A 6,380-nucleotide genomic window follows, 5' to 3' on the forward strand; every position below is an offset into this window, starting at 1 on the left:
TTTTGTTTAATCTCTTTTTCAATGGAAAGGGGGCTATAGAAAGCTTTACAGACCACAACATCCTCGAGTCCAGCCATTATTAAACTTGCAATACAAAGTAAGGTGGCAAAGTCCACAAAAAAGATTATGCTTCTTGCTACACAGCCCTGGGAATTTATTGCTTTCATACATATTTAATTCAGGCCAGTAAATAGAGAGCTTTATCCAAAACTTTCTTTTTTTTTTTAAACTGGTACCACCATCCCAGTTTGCCAGTCCAAAGGTACTGCCCAGACTTACCATGCAACATTGAAGGGGTGTGTTAACTGCACAACCCCAACCTTTTCCACTGCCTTCAACATCTCCAGCTAAATCTCACTTAGCTCTGCAGCCTTGCTGATATGAAGCCTATGCCGATCTTTCTAACTGCCATAGCATCCACAGAAATGCACTCAAAACACCACAGTTTCCAAGCACTTCCTCCTGAAGGGAGGGTATGTCCATTGGGTTAAGGAGTTCATCAAAGTGCTCCTTTCATCGCTCAGTAATACTGGTAGAAGTCAACTCCTGAGGCACAGAGCGGTTTGCAAGAACATCTTTAGGACACCAGAAAGTTTTTAGCCTGGTGCTCCTATAACTCTCAATTGAATAAGGAGAGGCCTCCTTCCTCAGCTTGACAGTTTCCCTCACTAAGTGTCTACCAGTGTGTCCTAAGGTATAAACACCCTTCTGGCCACTGCTTCTTTCAGCCTCTACAATTGAGATCTTGTACATGGTCCATTCAGACTCAATGTCCAACCTCAAAGTCCTTTCAGAGGTGGGAAGGGACTATTATGGAGTATCAGCCAGAAAATATATTGTTTCATCACTGCTTACTACTGTGATATGAATGACTTCTTGAATGTCTGATGGATGGTCTGGCAAAAAGATCTGATGGTCTGTCCTTTTTTTATATATATATATATATATATATATATTGTTATATTCTAAACACAATCACTGGGGTACCAAATTTTGTTCTCAAACTCTTTGCAGCTAGGAATCCCTTCCAATGTTTAAAAAAAATACCATGGAACCGCTATGATTGCTGCACTTCTTATTTTATGAAACTTATCCAACTGTTTAAAAATTACACAAATTAGGCAAATATGTACCATCATATTTATTTATTATGAGAACTTTTTATTCCTGAACTTTTCTCCCACAGAACCTGAACCAGTTAGATGTTGAAATGTATAGAAATGTAGACACTTTGTATCCTATTAAGAGTACTTTTCCTAGTTATATTTAAATTGCAGATTTGAGATTCAACTTGGCATTATTTATACTTCTTATTGAGGTTTGGATTAAAACCACTCAATTTAAATGACCAGTCAACTGGATTTAGAAAACAAAGTCACATCAAATCTTGAAACCTTGTGTGAACCTTCGACATTGTCAAATATTTTTGTTAAACCGGAGATCTGGGGATCTGGGTTCTTCATACGTCGCTAACTCAGTTAGCTGGATTTGACTGTTGACGATTTGGCGTGATCTTGGATTATTCGGTTCTTCGACGCTCATCCTGAAGTTGTTGTCATAGCAACGGGTCGGTAAGCTTAAACCTGCTCGGGAGCAGGCTTATTCCATGTAAACAGGATTAGATCACGGCTTTATAAGCGGAGGTGATAGGGGAAGTCTGTTGCATGTCTTGTCCGTTTTTACGAGAGCGACCTGTTGCGAGACAGACCGGATCCACTAGCACAGCGCCATAGTGCACTTTGTTGGATCCTCCTATTAAAAGTTGGACTCGTTGGAGTAGGGCTTTAACAACAGCACAAGCTGTGTGCATCGCGTTGAGATTCTCTGCGAATGGCACTCTCCTTTACACTATTGGAGATGCGGAGAACTTGTATATGTCTACAACACTACACACACTACATGAACAGTATATGTAGTTAATATTACCATTTTGTAGAATATTCTTGTATTTTACCTTTACTTGTTCCCAAGTTCTAGTGGTGGCTCTAATATAAAAGATTAAAGTAATTATGAAAATTAAAAAAAAAAAAAAAAAGAAAGAAAAGTACATAACATATACTGTAATAAGTGATAAAAACATCTAACACCGTCACTACTTATGCATTTAATTTGTCTGCATGAACGCGCAATGATCTCAGATAACTCAATCCAGCCACACTAATCATCAACAACAGGTGTGTTCGAAGAGCCGAATTAGCCAGATAATGATTAGCTGGATCATATCATCTCGGATGTGTCTTTTGATCTCGGATGTAATAAGCGACGTACGAAGAACGGGCCCCTGTTCCCGCGGTCACACTGGGGATTGTTTTGCTGAACGGCACTAAACCGATTCCCAGTCATTTCCAGTGGTAGCGCTGAACCACTACGGATGCGATATACTTTTGGCCACTGACGCTTTGTGGCGCTGTTCCGAGCTTTTCCGCCGCCGGGAAATTAGAAATCGCCATTTTACTTTCGTCCGAGTGAGAGAGAGAGAGAGAGAGAGAGAGAGAGAGAGCGCGCAGGTTGCTGAATTACTGTAGTTCATCATTACTGTAATTATTATTCAACGCTTTTTAGCTCAGCGATCAAAGGTAAGTTACTTTATATCACATCAGCATGTGTTTTATCTCCATTAATGCTGAAATCAGGTTAGTTTCTCTGCCAGCACTCCAGCATGAGAGACTTTTACTCAACTTTACCCTACCAGCTTTTCTCTCTAACGCATGTTTGGGTGATTTAAACGCTAAACTATGAATGAACATGATTGTAATTTTAGTTTTTGTGTAATGCTTTTTGTGTTAAATATAGATTTTTCCGTCATCATGCACGCAATGCTCCTCCTATGAGAGTGTTTGTTCTCTTTAACATGTCGCTGGTTAATTACAAGCTAAACTATGAAAGAACATGACCATTATTTTAATTTATTGTAATGTTTATCAGTTTACACTATTACACTATTCTAAAATTACATTAGTTTCAGCCCTGTTGGAGTGTTTGCTCTCTGACACACAGTTGGATGATTTAACAGTTGGGGATATTTATTTATTTATTTATTTATTTATTTAGCATGACTGTGTTTATGTGTAATGTTTTTTGAATGTCAGAAAACAAAGCGTACAGTTGCATTCCAGAAAGCACATTGAATGTGGTTGTTCTGATGCTTTATTTTAAAATAGACATACGAACATCGAACAAATACTGCTTTTTCTGTCTTACAGGTCATCATGCACAAAAAAGTTGTGTTTTTCCCAGGAAAACCATATCTCCTTCAGGAGCCAACTGAGGAGGCCAGGCTGATCAAAAACAACCCGTCTCTGCAGGACAAGTCAGCACCAGTGAAGGAGGAGCTTGTCAGACAAAATGCTCTGACTGTCGTCCGTCAGCGAGGAGGCGATGTCTCAGATGTCTCGCTGGCAAATACAAGGGGAAGTCCTTTCCCTTATCCCAGGGATCCTCTAATTCTTGTCTTTCACCAACACAGAGATGGATGAAGATAATGAGTTGGAGAGTGCAATGCTGAACATCTCCCCCCCCCTCCAAGCTACGGGAGCAGTGTAAGTATTTCTGTTTGTTCTGACTGCATGTAATGAATTGATTGTGTTCCAAATCGTTTTCTGTCATACAGTATGTTTTATAAATGTATTATATATTTTAATGTTTTGTGTGTTACAACTAGCTCCACCACCATCATCATCGTCATCATCATCCTCAGCTGCTGAACTGAGACAGTCCACGGAAACAGGAAAAGGTTTTTACACATTAAGCTCAGCACTGGAGCACAGTTATAGTGAATTGTGAGATGAAATGGTCTCCAAGTCTGAACGAAAATCCTTTTTGTCAGTGTTTTTACCATGTTCTGGCCATGTTTCACTAACAGCTGTGTGTGCTGTTGGCAATATACTAACTGTCTAAGGGGCTATGACTTGATTCCTCGACCATGATGAACTGATACCAGCCACAATCAGGGTAAGTACTTTTTTTTTTTTTTTTTTAAATGGTTAAGTTTTAAATATTTCTGTCTGCTAACACATGATGAAATGCATGTACTTGCGTTTTGCCTTTTAACATCCCTTGCTTCAGTTTGAAATGATTGTGATATTCCTTGCGTAGGCATAATGTATCCTTTTAATTTATAGTACTAAGATAAGCAGGTGAAGTAAGAGTAGGGTATTTTGAACCTTTATTAACACAAATGACAAGATTCTGTATCTTGCAGTACCATCTGCTGCCCTCTCCATACCACCCGCTGACACTAAAAAGGAACCAGTTGATGGTAAATATATTATGATTCTGCCCATCTATTCAAACATTTGTCTCAATTACTGTGGTACTGATCTTTTTGTTCTTCTTTGTTTTTGCATCTTTTCCTTTTAACACCAGACTTGCCAGCTCTGAAATCGCCTGTGCCTCTTCTTAAACAGCTGATGTTTCTTGTGCCAGAACAATCACGTTCCACACGCACTGAGAGAACGGTTTCAACTACAGATGTGTTTTATGTCATGTTTATTAAGTTCACCTAAATTTACATTGTGCATCATAACTGTTTAGCATTTAAAATTACACATAAGATTTATAATCCCTCACCTCTTATACAAATAATTGCTAATAGAAGAATGGTACTCCGCTCAGGAGACAGCAGCATCATAGACAGCTCTCCAGCATGCAGGACACTTACTTTAGAGGAATGTGGCAAAGATGGTAAGGGTGTATTGCACTTGACTGGACTAATGAAAGCATTATGTTGTGTTGAATCTGTTCTAATTTTAGAGTGGATTGTTTATCCATCTCTTTAGAAAATCTCTCATCTTGACAGACCACTTCACATAGTGTCCCACGCACAGCTGAGGCATCACATGGTAAGATTGTAGTTGTGCACTTATCTGTATCATGAATGTAGTTGTTTTTCTTTGTTTATTGTCTTTTCTTATCAAGACTTTAAAATGGATTTTTAATTATTATTTGTCTATGTATTTCCATTGCCCTTGGTTCTTCAGTGTGCAGCCCACTGCCTCTGCAACAGACAGGTCAAAGTAAGAATGATTCATTTGTGGCTATGTTACCAGCCAAGAGGGATGACCGTAGTCCATGTCTGTAGCTATAATTAGAAAATCTTTATTCTTTTGTTTTTTTATTTCAATCACAATCAGGCACATCAGCCCTTCCTAAGATGCCCTCCTCCACAACCTCCTGGCTACGATCATGATGTCCTCCAGTGGAAGTGTTCCCATCAGCAGAGGATCCGGATGAAGACAGAGCTGTAATGCATGGGTCTATAGTCAGGCTCGCGTCCTGTGAGATATATCTTTTGGTTGTATCTTTCACTTGTGGTGAATATTTAACTAATGTAGATATACTTTTTTTACTTTATTTTACAGTGTAATTAAGTTTATATTAATATGTATATATGAGCAGACTGATGCGTGTGTATGTGTTTCTTCAGTATTATTACTTTTGGTTTTCACTGCTCTTTTGAAGTGTTTAAAATGCAAATAATAAAAAAAAGGTAAACACTAATTGCTTGGTGTAGTGTGTCTCTGTTTGCAGGCTTCATTATTTACTCTGTTATATTGCCCACATTTAACTGGTATGTTAACTTAAGAGTCCCATCGCTCAATAAACCATATGCATTCAACAGTGGAATTCATTATATTAGAGTAAAATCTTATTTAAATTTCTCATTTACATTGCAAATACAACATAATAGTTTTATACTATTATTACTTTTTTATTTTTACTAATGTTTTATTTCACTTATGGACATTTTGTAAAAATTAAAAGTATAAAACTGTTCTTATATTTGTAATGGGTCAATGTTGACATAGTGGTCAGAGATTTATTCTTTGTTGCACATTTGATGAATAAATATTTGAACTCTATATGCATGTCAACATTAATCAATTAATAACAATAAATTGGCCATCAAACACAAAATATTTTACTGCAATACTAATGCATTGTTATTATTTCAGAATTGTGTGGTACATGTCTGTCTTTGTGATTATAATGCACAAATTTGTGTGAAACAATGTTTCAGAGTCGCACTAAGTGGGATTCGAACCCCGGTCCAGACAAACATTAAAATAAAATGTGAAAAAATCTGATTGGCTGTAATATCATTACAACACCTGGTACAGCAGCAGAAAAGCTTCAATTTGATTGGCTGGCACTGTGTGCCAGCTATACATGACTGGCCTCTGCGAACGAGAGGGTAATTTCATACCTTGTTTGAGGACTAATCAAACTTTACTTAGTTCGGTTTGTCATTGAGCACTCCATCTGTACTTGGGTGAGCACCATACAATGGCACCTGTATGCCAGAAATCAGGGTGGGGTCTCATTTAAGTCAACTGCTTCACTTATTAGAGTTTTTAAAAAGTTCTCAAGTTGCTCATAAC

General features: G+C 37.9%; 1 long non-coding RNA gene across 2 annotated transcripts; it reads left to right on the forward strand.

Annotated features, from left to right (window-relative positions):
• The first annotated feature begins 2,237 nt into the window (after window positions 1-2,237).
• LOC113526196 (uncharacterized) lies at window positions 2,238-5,475 on the forward strand. 2 transcript variants are annotated; one of them, XR_004578241.2, is made up of 9 exons: window positions 2,239-2,576; window positions 3,204-3,539; window positions 3,662-3,733; window positions 3,863-3,951; window positions 4,202-4,258; window positions 4,366-4,683; window positions 4,779-4,841; window positions 4,980-5,015; window positions 5,133-5,474. It is a non-coding gene; the product is annotated as an uncharacterized LOC113526196 (long non-coding RNA). The 2 variants fall into 2 exon arrangements; XR_004578240.2 differs by having other exon boundaries at window positions 2,238-2,576; window positions 3,662-3,951; window positions 5,133-5,475.
• The last annotated feature ends 905 nt before the right edge of the window (window positions 5,476-6,380 follow it).

Source organism: Pangasianodon hypophthalmus, chromosome 5 (genome assembly GCF_027358585.1).
Source record: "Pangasianodon hypophthalmus isolate fPanHyp1 chromosome 5, fPanHyp1.pri, whole genome shotgun sequence".
NCBI classification, from domain to species: Eukaryota; Metazoa; Chordata; class Actinopteri; order Siluriformes; family Pangasiidae; genus Pangasianodon; species Pangasianodon hypophthalmus.